Source organism: Hyaena hyaena, unplaced genomic scaffold, assembly GCF_003009895.1.
Source record: "Hyaena hyaena isolate Hyena2069 unplaced genomic scaffold, ASM300989v1 scaffold_47, whole genome shotgun sequence".
NCBI lineage: Eukaryota > Metazoa > Chordata > Mammalia > Carnivora > Hyaenidae > Hyaena > Hyaena hyaena.
The window spans coordinates 182,130-197,190 of NW_024080679.1; the positions used below are offsets into that span (position 1 = coordinate 182,130).

General features: G+C 53.4%; 1 protein-coding gene and 1 pseudogene across 2 annotated transcripts in view; one reads left to right on the forward strand and one right to left on the reverse strand.

Annotated features, from left to right (window-relative positions):
* TNFRSF11A (TNF receptor superfamily member 11a) overlaps positions 1-11,967 on the reverse strand; it is a 58,144-nt gene extending 46,177 nt beyond the window's left edge. The window contains exon 1 of one of the 2 annotated variants that reach the window (XM_039230549.1): positions 11,934-11,967. The gene's annotated coding sequence lies outside the window, so the exon portion shown is untranslated. The remainder of the gene's footprint in view (positions 1-11,933) is intronic. The other variant, XM_039230547.1, reaches the window with a different exon arrangement.
* On the forward strand, positions 11,572-15,000 carry LOC120230788 (annotated as a pseudogene).
* The last annotated feature ends 61 nt before the right edge of the window (positions 15,001-15,061 follow it).

Genomic DNA, 15,061 nt, shown 5'->3' on the forward strand with positions numbered 1-15,061 from the left:
CACAGACTGAAACAGGCTCCAGGCTCCGAGCTGGCAGTCAGCACAGAGCCCGACGCGAGGCTCGAACCCACGAACCGCGAGATCATGACCTAAGCGAAAGTCGGACGCTTAACCGACTAAGCCACCCAGGCGCCCCCAGGCGCCCCTATTTCTTTTCCTTTTCTTTCTTCCTTCTTTCCTTTCTTCCCTTCCTCCCTCCCTTTTTGCCACTCCTGAATCTTTTTTTTTTTTTTAACTTGTATTCATAGGAGATGAGAACTTCTTTCTCTTCTTTCCTGTAGTAAAAGTCAGTGAGCCCTGTGATCCCAAGAGCATATGCTGGTGTGCTGGCGGCCAAGGCTCCTTCCAGGCCCTGCCTTCACTCTGGGGGTGCATCAAGCTTATAAGGCCACGAGCCCCCAAAGTGGCCTGAGGAGACTGATTGCCCCTGGTCCCCAGAGTGAAGTCCAGCGCTCCTCAAACTGTGCATAGAATCACCTGTAGATCTTACTGAAATGCAGATTCTGACTCAGGAGGTCTGGGGCAGGCCCCAAGATTCTGCACTTCTAATAGGCTTCATGTGCTGCCGCCGCTGGTCTCCGTGTGGCGAGGTCAGAGATTAAGACCCAGAGCCAGAACGTTCTCGCTTCCCCGAACACTGCACAGTCCTTCCGTCTGTATGATGGGTGCTGAGAACCACCTCTCCCATTGCTGGATACAGGCACCACTTATCTTGAATGGGAGTGAAGGCAGAACTGGCCCTTATAAAATGCCTACTGTGTGCCGGGCGTTATGCTAGAGGCTTTGCCTTCCTTAACTTGGGGCATCCTCACAAAGATGGACTAAGCCACTGACACGGTTAGCGGCCAGCAGGCTGGAACGGTGCTAGGCGTGTAGCAAATGCTCAAATTCCTTTTCCTGAAGGACCACTGTGATCTCATAACTTCCCTTTACACAAAACATAGTTTTCTACTAGTTCTGGATCAAATGTGAACTCCCAAGCACGGGCTTGGAAGGGTTCCACCAATTTGGGGCAAAATTAGAGATAATGGAGGGGCGGGGGTTGCAAAATCGAGATTAGAAATCTCTTCTCCAGGTGCCTGGGTGGCTCAGTCAGTTAAGCATCGAACTTCAGCGCAGGTCATGATCTCGTGGTTTGTGAGTTCAGGTCTTACATCAGGTGAGCGGGAGTCCCGCGTTGGGTAAAACATGAGCTCTGCTTTGGGTGAGCCCAGCTTCTCTCTCTGCCCCTTGCTCACTCGCGCCCCTCTCTCTGACACACACACACACACACAAAGCCAACAATAAAACAAAAACTCTTCTCACGCTCAAATTCTCTTTTTTAATGTTTATTTTTGAGAGAGAGAGAGAGAGAAAGGGAGAGCAGGGTAAAGGGGCAGAGAGAGAGGGAGACACAGAATCCAAAGCAGGCTCCAGGCTCAGAGCTGTCAGCACAGAGCCCTACGTGGGGCTTGAACCCACGAACTGTGAGATCATGACCTGAGCTGTAGTCGGATGCTTAACTGAGTCACCCAGACGCCCCTCGAATTCTCTTTTCTAATAAGGACAGAACACAGACTGCCCAACCGCACACAACACAGCTCTCCGGCCCCACGCCTGTCACCGATGCCCGGGAACAGCGTGCCTCTCACCCCGAGGAGCGCTCCAGGAGGCCACTCTAGATTTGCTCTCCAGGCGGAGCAGCCGGAAGCTCGTCACCTCGGCCTTCGCTGGCCCACGAGGACTGCTCTGCACAGTTCAGGCGACAACCGGCCAGTTGTACATTCTGATGCTTTTTTGCTCATTTATAATTTTACCCATAAGCACGACCTTAATGGCCTGGTCACAGGGACCCCAAGTGGGCCCTGGAAACCCAGAACTCATCGGAAGGGGGCAATTTTTTATGATTTCATTAAAAAGTTTTAAAACCAGGGCACCTGGGTGGCTCAGTCGGTTGGGCATCTGACTTCGGCTCAGGTCATGGCAGTTCGGGCCCCACGTCAGGCTCTGTGCTGACAGCTTGGAGCTTGGAGCCTGGAGCCTGTTCCAGATTCTGTGTCTCCTTCTCTCTCTGCTCCTCCACTACTTGTGCTCGCGCTCCCTCTCTTCCTCCCCGTCTCTCAAAAATAAACGTAAAAAAAATCAAATAAAAATGTTTTTCAACCTTGTAACCATTAGAAGGGAACGGGTTAACACTGAAGATGGATTCAAGTTGTCTTCCCACTGGATTTAATTGTCCCTGTGTCTTCTGCTCCGTTGTCTGGGGTCCGTTTCCAGGTTTCTTGCTGGTGTGCATTAGCGACGCAGGTTATTATCCACCCGGACCCCAGCAGAGGCCCCCTCTCTCACTCCAAGGGAAAGCGCAAGCCCTGACAGTGACCAGAGACTGTGTGTGTTGTGACTTTCTTTTTGGAACTTTTCTTCTACTGCTTCGTGCGGTGACTTTTAAGGCATTGAACCGCAATTGTCGGGAGTAGGAAGGATGTAGATTTGTGCCATGGTAGAGACGTCCAAATTGGAGCCAGGTCACTGGGGCCAAGAGAGGGGTCCCCAAATTCACTGTAATTATAGTAATACTAAGACATATAGAACTGGGGTGCCTGAGTGGCTCAGTCGTTAAGCGGCCGACTTCGGCTCAGGTCATGAGCTCACCAGTTCGTGGGTTCGAGCCCCATGTCGGGCTCTGTGCTGACAGCTCAGAGCCCGGAGCCTGCTTCCGATTTTGTGACTCCCTCTCTTTCTGCCCCTCCCCCACGTACGCTCTGTCTCTCTCAAAAATAAACATTAAAAAATTGAAAAACAAATACAACAGAACTACATTTAACCTAGCTTTAGCCCACCTCGCCTCCACCCCCACCCCATCCAGGATACAGCCGGGCAGGAGGGGCGGGAGGCGCGGGGCTATCGCAGGGCAGATTTCTGCTGGGGGAGCACGGAGGAGTCAGAGATGCTTTGGCTTCAGGAAGTGACAGAGGTGATTCAATACATCGCATTTCTTTTCCTCCTGAGTCAGGGATCAACTGGCCCATGGACCGTGTGCTGCGTGCGCCGGGAGCCTGCTTCAACTCTACTGGCCTTAAAGTCACAGGATTTTTCTTTTTGCATAATAACAGTAAGAGAAAGCCCGCGTGAGCGTATATCCTTGAGCACAACTGCAGACTGGTTACGGTATTTCCAAAAGCACTGAAAAGCTTGCTTCCCTCCCCCCCACCCCCTAACCCTCCCTGCCCTGACCCCCACCCGGTCATGCAGACGGTGTGAGCACCTCCCCGGAGCGGGTAAGGCTATGCCCTTGGAGACGACTCGCAGGAGGACTCACAGCACTTGTGAACTGTGCCACGTGGGCCTTGCCGTGCCTCATTTTCCCCACCCTCCTGGCCCAAGCAGAGTGAGGATTAGAGATAACCTAAGGGACGGGGCGCCTGGGTGGCTTAGTCGGTTAAGCGTCTGACTTTCGCTTAGGTCATGATCTCGCGGTTCGTGGGTTCGAGCCCCGCGTCGGGCTCTGTGCTGACTGCCAGCTCAGAGCCTGGAGCCTGTTTCAGTCTGTGACTCCCTCTCTCTCTGACCCTCCCCTGCTCACGCCGTCTCTCTCTCTCTCCTAGAAATAAATAAAAACATTTAAAAAAAAAAAAAGAGAGAGATAACCTAAGGGTGCCTGAGTGGCTCAGTCAGCTAAGCGTTCACTCTTCAGCTCAGGTCATGATCTCATGGTTCATGGGATCGAGCCCTGCGTCAGGCTCTTGGCTGTGGCCTGTTTGAGATTCTCTCGCTCTTCTGCTTCTATCTCTGCTCCTCCCCTGCTCTCTCTCAAAATAAATTAAACATTTAAAAAAGCAAGAGAGATAATCTGTGTCAAGCACCTAGCACCTGCCTGGCACACAGGAGGGAGTCAGCGAACGGCAGGTGTTTCTAATATACAATCATAAACTATGAGCTTAGGGCTGAGCTCAAACCTTTTCTGTGGAACCCGGGGTCTGTAACAATGGTTCTCACACCCACGCTGGTATTGGAATGCCCTGGGGAAGTCGTTAGACTGGATTGCTGGGCCCTACCTCCCCAATTCCCGACTCGTTAGACACCGGGTAAGGCCTGAGAATGTGCATTTCTACCAAGTACCCAGGCAGTGCGGATGCTGGGTCCAGGGACCACACTCCCCACAGGGCAGAGTCCCAGCTCCTGACGTTTGTTCACACAGCGCTTCACGACTCCTCAGCGCACACATCCCCTCCCCGCTCAAGCTGGCCTCATCCTTTCCGGGTCCCGCCGGCCAGCGCTGGACCCTGGACATCAGGACTGGCTCTGCTGGTCCCCGCCGCCGCCCCTTCCCCTGCCGTCTGCCCTCGGAGTCATTCATCACTGCCTTTCCAGGACCGGCTCACGCAGCACCTGCTCGGCTCTCCACTCGGGCCCCTCCGCCTCGCCCTGTGCTTCTGGACTTCTCTCTGTTCCTCTTTTGCAGACCTTTAGACCCCTGTAACCGCAAGGGGTGACAGACTGTCTGGTCTTGTCTTCTCTTCCCTAGTGGACGGGGAGCCTTCCCGCTCACAGGCAGTGTGGCGGAGGCCTGACGGGTCTTCTGGCCTTTTGTCTGTCGGTGGTGTTTGGCAGCAAGTACAAAATCAGGATCCACTGAACCGAAAGGAAAAAAGGCTGACCGAGAGGTTAAAGGAGCCAGCATGGATAACTCTGGGCAGAGGGAAGTTGTGGGTAACAATCTTCAACAATGGAAACATTAAAATACAGAACTGATCTTTACCCCTCTGAAAGAACACATTTGAGGAAATGGGGTCAAATCGTGACATATTAGATTTAGGTCTGCTATCGGGAACTTCCTGACGTTGGGAATTATTAACCGGGGTAGCAAAGCGGATGTGAATCTCTACAATGCTTTCCAATGGAACGGGTTCTCGACGATCATAAAAGTTTCGTACGGGACCCAGCTTTCATATCTTGGGTACAAAGTTGAGAGGAGGGAAGGGCTCTTTAGAGATTTCTTCTAACTGGATATGGGTCTGTCTGGCAGCTGTCTGTGCTACTTAAGGATACACTTTTGCTAACTACAGAACAAAGCGTAACAAGTATTTTCTTTTTTTTAACCAGTACCTTAGGGAAGCGGTTCGTTTTTTCCATTTGGGGGATGGATGTCATGAGAACCCACACGTGCAAGCACTGCGGTGTTTACTGGGATTTGTGCAATACCACAGCCCTCTCTTCCCACTTGGCAGCTTTAACCATCGCGTTCACGAAAAGTTAGAGTTTTTCTTCCTCATTTTTAATGGAAAGTCTTCAAAATTTCTGGTAGCTGGAGGAAGTAGCTCTTGTGCTCTCAACAGCTAACAGGAAATGTAATAAGTTATTATTACTCTGATAAACTGGAAGGCTAGTTTTTGCCGTCGGTTCTTCCTTCCACTTTGAAACCTGGCAGCTTTTGGACCTCGCCTGTGCCAGACAGGCCTCTATGTCACCTGCTGGGCCAGATTTTTTGGGGGGTCGGGGAGACAGGAGGGAGCTGAGCAGAGAGAAAGGGAAACATTCCTCTTAGGCACTAGTAAGCCACCAGGAAAACGTGTTTTGTGCAAGCGAGAAAGGTGCTTGGTGAGCCATAGGTCCAAGGTAAACAGTGCTTCTGCTTGGGGGCAGGTGACATATTTGAGGTCATTGTGGGGAGACCACAGGTCAGCTCACACCTGCTTTAATGACAGACCCCCTGGGATCCCAGGCTTATCTCTCTCTAGCCCCGTGTTTTAGATTCTGCCTACATCCTGAACTTCTGATTCAAAGACACCTCTAGGTCAGGATATGGTTCTAAGTTCCAGAGCACACAGACATCCTGCGGATCCCAGTGCCTTGGGGGCTCTTGGTTTGTTCACCTGTATGGGGTGTGAAGAACTTTGCCTCCGCCCCACAATAAAATAATCCAAAGCAGCTGGGATTCAAGAGCCTAACATTCACCCTCTTTTATTGCTTGGGTAGGAAAAAAAAAGATGCTTGTTTATTTGAACCTGAGACAGAAATGTCCTTAATAAGCTGTGAGAAACACAATCCAAATGGTCAGCTATTCTATTCTGACATCTGTCATGTTGGGGGGTTTTTTTTTGTTTGTTTTTGTTTTTTAAGTAATAGGTCCGACCACATCCTTTGCCCCTGTATTGTGGGCACCTAGCACAACTCTGCCGGCTCTGAAATCACTCCTGCGCTCAGCTTCTCCTTTTTCTCACCACTACACCGACCTGATTCAAGCCTTCACTAGCTCTTCCCCAAACCAGGGCAGTGGCCTCCTTACTGCCGCCCCCCCCTTCCCCCGGACCCACCCGGACACCCTTCCCCATAAGGCACACATCTGATCATGGCCCTCCCCAGCCCACAATACGGCAAGATAGCATCTAAACTATTTTGCGTGCCTCAAGGCCCCTGAGCGCTGGCTCTGTCCCCTCTCCCCACGTGCCCTTGGAAATCCAGGGACGCCATCGTTTTGTGAGCTCCCTGAGAACACTGCACTGTCCTGTCTCCTGGCACCGGCCACCCTCGGGCCCCCAGCCCAGATGCTGCCCTCCTGTCCTTCCTTCTGGCCTTTGGACACACTGGAAGGTAAGGAAAGAGATACTCTCCCAGGCAGGTTAAAGCCCTCCCCGCCCTGGGCGCCCACCACACGAGGAAAGCGCCCCCAGGAAAGGGGCCTCCTCCGGTCCGGTATCCTAAACGTCAGTGCGCCTCCCGAACACGGGGCTCTGGCCCTGGTCTCTGTCTCCTCAGCCTGTCGCGGAGCGTCGCACGCGCAGTAAGTACGTGCTCACCTTGTCGAAATAAATGAACACAGATTCCATTTTCTTTCTCACTAGTGACTTCCCTGTCCTGAACTTGGGAGCCCACAGACATCAAAGGCTGGAAGAGGAGGGGCCCACAAAACAAACACAGGCATCAACTTATCAGCACACGTCCACAAAGAATGTGCTTCGAACTGCTGACGGGGGTGCTGCCGTGAGAACGGCAGTGCCAGCCTGCCCTTGACTTCGGAGGCAGAGGGGAAGGGGCCAGGGGCGCTTGGGCAGGTCGGCCTCGCTGGCAGGAAACAGGCTGACAGCGTCTCTCGGAATGAGGACAGAGATACGGGGCCGTGTGTAATCTCGCTCCCCGCCCACTCGGGGCTCAACCTCAAGAGCTCGCTGGGAACCTCCGCCGGACCAAGTCTTCTGTTTTGCTGCAGCCTCCTGACTCAGTCTTGGTTTCTTTGGGCTCAGTGTTCTGGGGCAGGAAGAATGAAATGAGTTTCTAGCAGGGGATCCCAGAGGAAGCCCACTCCTTGCAAGCAGAGCGAAACGCAAAGAGAAAGTGGATGACTGCCTACTAGCTACCAGGTGGAGAACAGAACAGGGCTCGGAAGGAAAATCACGTGCCGGGCAGAGTGCTACCCAGGCCAGCTCTGGAGGCACGGAGGTGGGGGCAGGCTGCCGTGTGCTCAGTGGGGGGTGCGCCCCTTGTGGGTGGGGGGTCAGGATGCTCCAGGGGGACAGGTGGCCACCTGGCCGGGACGGTAGGTGCCCGTGCAGGTGAATCATCTGTGAAGCTGATGACCGGGAGTGCAGACCCATCTCAGCAAAAAAACAAAAACAAAAAACAAAAAACCCAAAAACAAACCCAGATAAAAAACCAAAGAACAAAAAACAAAAAAACACCAAGCCAAAAACAAACCAAGAATGGCCCAGACAAAATTCCTAGTCCATTGCACACACCATGTGGGAAAAAAACACTAATAATTTTTTTTCCATGTACTTCAAAATTAGGAAAATACGGGGTGGGGGGGGTGGATTTAACACTGACGTGACAGATAAAGTCCACACAGCACCTTCTTAAACACAGCACTCTCCGCAAAGGAGGCCTGGCTTTGGAACTCCCCTTTCCATGGCCATCATAAAACACTGATTTATTGACCTTCAAAGATACACCTTTATTGTTTCAGTTTTCCTGGTGTAAGAACTGCTGGTAGATAACTGAAAAAGCAAGCTCATATTTCCTTATCAACCCAGAGAATGTGTTTATTTTACAGATGGATCACTTGGGGGAAACAGTGGGAAGGAAATAACAGAATAGGCATTTGAAACCCTTGCTATCAACGAAATAAACTAAAGACCACTGATGCACGAGTGTGCGGCTCTGCAAACAGCGCCGCTGGGGGGCGGGGGCTTCCGTCCAGGCCGGGAGGGGCCGGGAGGGCGGCGGGGCACGTGTGTAACCTGCAGCGCAGATCTCCACGGGAGGGGGTTTCCTCCGTGGGGTCTCCCCACAGGCTTTCCCAGGGCCCTGTGGCTTCTCTGCCTCTGAACAGCCTACCTTACCCCCTCACCAAGAGCCATACAACACTTATCTCAAAAACTATAAATGTTTAATGTCCTGTCTGTTGTTGGTTTTCCTGAATTAAGTGCTTTGTACTATCTGTAAAGTCATTAAAAAAAAAAAGTGTGTTTTCTCCGCCCCCCCCCCCGCCCCGATTCCTTTAGGCCTGGCTCAGTCATGCCGTCCTCTCGACTAGAAGGCTTTCCTTCCCCAGCTGCCTCTTGGAGTCGGTCCCTCTCTGACCCTTCGTGTCCTATCCATGCTGCAAAGACCACAGCAGAAACCCCTTCCTCCAAAAGCCCACTCTGATTGCTCGAGCTCCACGTGTTCAGTCCTTCCCTCTGGCCCCGCCCCCGCACGTCTGCCATCACCTGCTGCTTTATTATTATTACAGGTGCACCCATCTAGTCCTCGGGCTGGACTGGCCTGGGACACAGTTGTCTTCGTCCTGTTTCACTAGCACAGACCATAAATGTTTGCTGGCCTGAGTATGAATGAACCTGCCCTGAGGTCTTAGGTAACTGGGGACAAACGTGGCTATGCCTAATCAATTACCTTAGATAAAACAGGTTTTTTTTTAAAATCTTAAATGTGTGTGTGTGTGTGTGTGTGTGTGTGAGAGAGAGAGAGAGAGAGAGAGAGAGCGCACGCGCACAAGAGGGGGAGGGGCAGAGAGAGAGAGAGGGAGACACAGAATCTGAAACAGGCTCCAGGTTCTGAGCTGTCAGCACAGAGCCCGACAGGGGGCTCGAACCCATGAACCGCGAGATCAGGCCCTGAGCCATAGTCAGATGCTTAATGGATTGAGCCACCCAGGTGCCCAAAAACAAGGAGTTTCTACATTTCCTTACTTGGAATAAACAGCGGCACTATCAACATAAAAGGATTTTATCTGTGGGCAAATATTCTTATGTCTGAAAACAAATTCCCTCACAAATAGAGACAGACAGAGAGAGAATCACAGAAATGTGTTTTTTTTCTAATGTTTTATTTATTTCTAGGAGAGAGAGAGACAGCGTGAGCAGGGGAGGGTCAAAGAGAGAGGGAGTCACAGACTGAAACAGGCTCCAGGCTCTGAGCCGGCAGTCAGCACAGAGCCCGATGCGGGGATCGAACCCAGGAACCGCGAGATCATGACCTAAGCGAAAGTCGGACGCTTAACCGACTAAGCCACCCAGGCGCCCCATCACAGAAATGTTTTAAAGGGCAAACCTGTCAGCCTTCCAGGTACATTTAAATCTATTCACCATAAAGTAAATGAAAAGAAATCCTTGTAGATACAGCAGTTCCTGGAAGCTGGTTTTGCCAGCGATTTTACAACCAATACCCCTTGCATCTCATGAAGCAGTCTTTCAGGCCTTGCCCGGGAGGTGATAAGTAACTTCGATGGATTGCCCACGCAATTCCTTTTTTTCCTGAATGAATAGAATAGGTTGACCAAAGAAGCAGTCATTAAACAGAGTACCATGTACCACAACTGAACACACCGCATTATCGTCTGGTGAGAACACTGCAACACAACAGAATTCAGAATTCAGCTTCCAGAACTCATGGATTTCCACTGGCGAGACTGGGCCCAAACTTCTCTCATTTGACTACAACCGTCAATATCATTTGTTTCCTGTTTAGAGGTGATTAAAAACTGCACCAACGTCAAGTGGCCAAAAGGGAAAGGGAGGGGAAACAGCACTTGTTGAAAACTATCTCTGAAAAATAATTTTGTTTTGACAGTTTTTGCTGTTAATATTGGAACCTACTACATTTTACGAATATATGAACGTATACAGATTTTGCAATTGCAGTGCGAGATGCTTTTACAATTTTTCTTAAATGTTTATCTAGTTTTGAGAGAGAGAGAGAGAGTGTGAGCAGGGGAGGGTCAGAGAGAGAGGGAGACAAAGAATGTGAAACAGGCTCCGGGCTCTGAGCTGTCAGCACGGAGGCCGACATGGGACTCGAACTCAGGAACTGAGAGATCACGATCGAGGCGGAAATCAGATACTTAACCGAATGAGCCACCCAGGGGCCCCGTGAGATGCTTTTTTAAGCTGCGCAGGTGTTTCTCAGGTGGCTAACTGTTCCCTGGAGCCCTGGTCCTTTAGTTCAAATGAGGTAGCACCCTGTCCAACCTGTCCAGCACTTCATTAAGCAACACCCGACGTGCTTAAAATGAAAAAATTCCATTAGGTTTTTCCGCCTTCTTTTCCCTCAGCTATTCTGAGACCCGTACCTGACCTCTGGGCGAAATGGAATGACGCTTCATGAGAGCTGTCTGCTCCAGCCCACAGCACATTCGGGTTAAGGCTTACATCCTAGGCTGCCCCCCCCCCGACCCCACACCCCCGCCTTCTCTCGCCCCAAACACAGCTCTGCAAGCACCTGGCCTGTCTTAGGTGGGGGAGTGGGGGGGTTCTGGGCCATTCTGCAGAGCCATGTTAACATAACAGCCTCAGCCAACTGTAACAGAGAAGGGAAATCTGAAACGGCCCAAACCAAGAAAACCACCAGCCATTTACCCTTCCCTCTGAGGCTCTACTTCCAAGTAGACAAGGTTTTTATAGAATCTGCGGCGCTCGGTTGGCCGCACTGGACAGCTCTCCTCCAGGAGGACAGAAAATCAGCCACCAGCTTTCTTTACTGGCAACAGTCCTGGGTGAGGTGGGGAAGAAATCTCTGCCCACACCAGGCGGCAACAGGGATGCGGCACCGTGCGCTCCCCACGCTGAGGCCCGGCGGCCCCAAGGCAAGGGCGGAGGGCCCCCGTGGGGAGCCCCAGGTGCATCCCGGGCTGGGGAGCCCCGGCAGGGTCAGGATGACCGCCGCCATCCCAACTCCTGCACAACAGGCCTCAGCCTGGGGCTCCCCGACTGGCCTGCAGCGCCCCGTGTGCCTCGGTTTCCCCAAAGGCCAAAAGCATCTGTCCTGACATCATCCAAGTGCTTCGGGGGACCCGTGATTCTGTGGCTATTCAGAGGCAGAACCTGACCTGGTGGCCCTTACGCTGTCAGTGGGGGGAGTCGGAGGGGAGGACGGGACGTAAAGAGCAAGGGAAGCACAAAAAGGAAATTTTAGGGCCGCTTTTCTGCAGAAACTGCCCAATTCGGTTCCACGGCGCGCTCTAGACGTCCCCGGATGACCAACGAAACCGAGGCGCGGAGAGGGTGCGAAGCCGGGCAGAGGGGATGGTCTAGCGTCCCGAGGGGCTCAAAGCGGCCTGGGGGGAGAAGTCGTATCCAGGCGCGGTTACGCAGCGGGGGCATGTGTGCGGCTCTGAACTCTCCCCTCGGCCCGCAGGCGGGCAGGGGCCGCGTCTGCACAGCAGCTACCCCGCGCGCGCACCTGGCGCTCCGGAAACGTCTGGACCACAACGGACCTCAAAGCCTGCCCCTCAGCGGACTTCTGGGTGCCCGTGTGCGAGTGCCGGGGTCCCGCACGTCCTCGCCCTGCGCCCCAACAGCCCTGCACGCGCCCTTCCCTCCCTCCGCCGTTCCACCCGCTCTGAACCGCCTCGCCTCCCCGCCCCGCCGTCTCCCGCTTCTCCGTCCGTCCCGGTCCCAGGACGCCTCGCAGCCCGCGCGTCCCCGGGGCCCCGGGGCGGGGAGCGGGGGCGGCCTGCTTACCTGCAGCGGGCCGAGCAGCGCGCACACGGTGAGCAGCGCGGGCAGCGGGCGGCGCCGCCGGGCGCGCGGGGCCATGGCGCGGGGGGCGGGCGGGCGCCGCGCTCTGCGGCCTCTGCGGCCCGGGCTGCGCGGCCCCGGGGAGCTCGGGGGCCGGCCCGCCCCGCCGCCGCGCCCCGCCCCGCCGCGCCCCGCCCCGCCACCTGTCCCCGCCCGCCCGCGCCCCGCGGCGCCCGCCAGGTGGTGCCCGAGCGCGGGGCGCGCGCCTTCCGTGGGGCGAGCGGGCGGACCCGAGCACCCGAGGTGGGCACCGTGCAGGCGACCCGGGCGCCCAAGTTCGCGTCTTCTGCCGCCGCGGGCGCGCGAGTTAGCCCGCAGCTTCTAACCCTCGGCCCTTCGGGTGGCACGCAGACAGGTCTGCCTGCGACCTGACCCGCTGTGTCTTTCACGTTCGCGGGCACGGACCGGTCTGCGCCCGGACAAGCCGGGCCGGCTTCCCGGGGACGGGGGAGGGCAGCGGCGGCCTAGTCCGCGCGCCCGCCCGCCCGGAGCCCCCGCGCTCCGCCCCAACAGGCGGGGCCTCCCCAGCAAGGTGGGTACCCCACCCCCGGGAATTAACCAGACGAGGATCTTCGGTGGGGATTTCGTGGAGTGCAGCGCAAAGGTCACCACGGTGTATCATCGAGCACGCTTCATGCAATCCTCCCTCAGAATTTTCTGGCCAGCAGCCACTTCCTCTTGCCTGTCCTCCAGCACCCTTCTCTGGGGTGACAGGCATCACCCTGTCGCCGCCCCACGAAGGCACTAGCCTTGCCGCTTCCCTTCGCGCTGCAGCGCCCGCCAGCCGTCTGGGGCGCTGCACCTGCTGCTCTGGTCGCTTGCTCTTCCTTGCTGAGGAGTGTATCTTCCCTCCCGTTCGGGGTCGGTGCTGGACGCACACATACACCTGCTCCTTTGTTGAGATAACTTTTTGAGTGAACATGCTTGCCCGATATCAACAGAGGCTGCTTTGAATTTCCTGAGTGCTAGAACTCTCTACTTGCCTTACTTTCGGCCCAGTGCATGGTATATCCTAATGAATATGCCATAGGATCTTCCGCCGCTGTTGGGTGAAGTGGGTTTTAAATGTCAATTAGGTCAAATCCTTTGAAATAGCATATCATTTTCTACTTGTTCTGAGAAAACTGGAAATTTACAACAACACCCCCCCCTCGCCCGCCACAATTTTGAAGCTCAGATTAGAAGCATAAGCATTTTGGATTATTACGTCTTCTTGATGAATTGACTTTTCATTATTATTGTAGATCCTCCTTGATCCATGACAAAACTTTGGGTTCTGAAGTCTACTTTGACATTTGTTATATAGTGACTTCACCTTTCTTATGAATAACATTTACATGGGATATCTCATTCTATCTTTTTTCTTTTTTTTCCTTCCTCTTTCTTTCTTTCCCTTCCTTCCTTCCTTCCTTCCTTCCTTCCTTCCTTCCTTCCTTCCTTCCTTCCTTCCTTCCTTCCTTCCTTCCTTCCTTCCTTCCTTCTTTTCGGCTTTAAAAAAGAACCATCAGAGGCGCCTGGGTGGTTCAGTTGGCTGGGTGTCCCACTCCAGCTCAGGTAATGATCTCATGGTCTATGGGTTCCAGCCCCACGTCGGGCTCCATGCTGACAGCTCAGAGCCTGGAGCCTGCTTCAGATTCTGTGTCTCCCTCTCTCTCTGCCCCTTCCCCGCTCACACTCCTGACTTTCTCTCCCAAAAATGAATAAACATTAAAAATTAAAAAAAAAAAAAAGAAACATCAGCCTTTCTGATGGACACTGGCAAGTATCTTTAAAGTCTCCCCTCCCACTGCCAGCACGTCTAAGTCACAGGGTTCCAAAGAGCCTGAACAGCTGTGGAAACTCTTCGTCGGAGGTTCGCAACAGCCCATGAGAGTCTGAGGAGCCATTGTGAGCAACGGGGACCGCTCACAGACTGTGTGGTAATGACACTCCAACACCATGCACTCCAGAAGCTCTGTGTTTCTCACGGATGCCACGGGGGAAGAGGTGGATGCAGCCATGAATGCAAGGCCACCCAAGGTGGATGGAAGAGTTGTAGAACCAAAGAGGGCTGTCTCCAGATTCTCAAAGACCTGGTACCCACTTAACTATGAAAAAGATTTGTGTCGGTGGCGTTAAGGAAGACACTGAAGCACGTCATCTGAGAGATTTTTTTGAACAGTCTGGGAAAATGGAAGTGACTACAATCATGACTGACCGAGACAGCGGCAAGAAGAGACACTTTGCTTTTGTAACATTCGATGACCGTGACTCTGTAGACAAGATTGTCATCCCAAGCTACCACAGCCGTGAAGTAAGGAAAAGCCCTAAGCAAGAGATGGCTAGTACTTCTGGTCAAAGAGGTCGAAGTGGTTTTGGAAACTTTGGCGGTGGTCGCGGAGGTGGTGGTTTTGGTGGGAGTGACAACTTTGGTCATGGAGGAAACTTCAGTGGGCGAGGTGGCTTTGGTGGCAGTTGAGGTGGTGGTGGATATGGTGGCAGTGCAGATGGCTACCCCGGATTTGGTAACGGAGGAAGCAACTTTGCAGGTGGCAGAGGCTATGATGATTTTGGCAATAACAACAGTCTTCTGGGGCGCCTGGGTGGCTCAGTCGGTTAAGCGTCCGACTTTCGCTTAGGTCATGATCTCGCGGTTCGTGGGTTCGAGCCCCGCGTCGGGCTCTGTGCTGACTGCCAGCTCAGAGCCTGGAGCCTGTTTCAGTCTGTGTCTCCCTCTCTCTCTGGCCCTCCCCTGCTCACACTGTCTCTCTCTCTCTCTTAGAAATAAATAAAAACATTAAAAAAAAATTAAAAAAAAAACAAACAACAGTCTTCAAATATTGGACCCACGGAAGGAGGGAATTTGAGAGGCAGAAGCCTGGCCCGTATGGTGGTGAAGGCCAATATTTTGCCAACCAAGGTAACTGTCTGTGGTGGCTCTGGCAGGGGGTTTTAATCACTGCCAGGAAACAGAGCTCGGCAGGAGAGGAGAGCCAGAGACGTGATGGGGAAGCTGCAGGTTACAAGGTGAACTTAGCCAAGCACAGTGGTGGCAGGGCCTCACTGCGACACAGAGGGCATATTTTATTTAA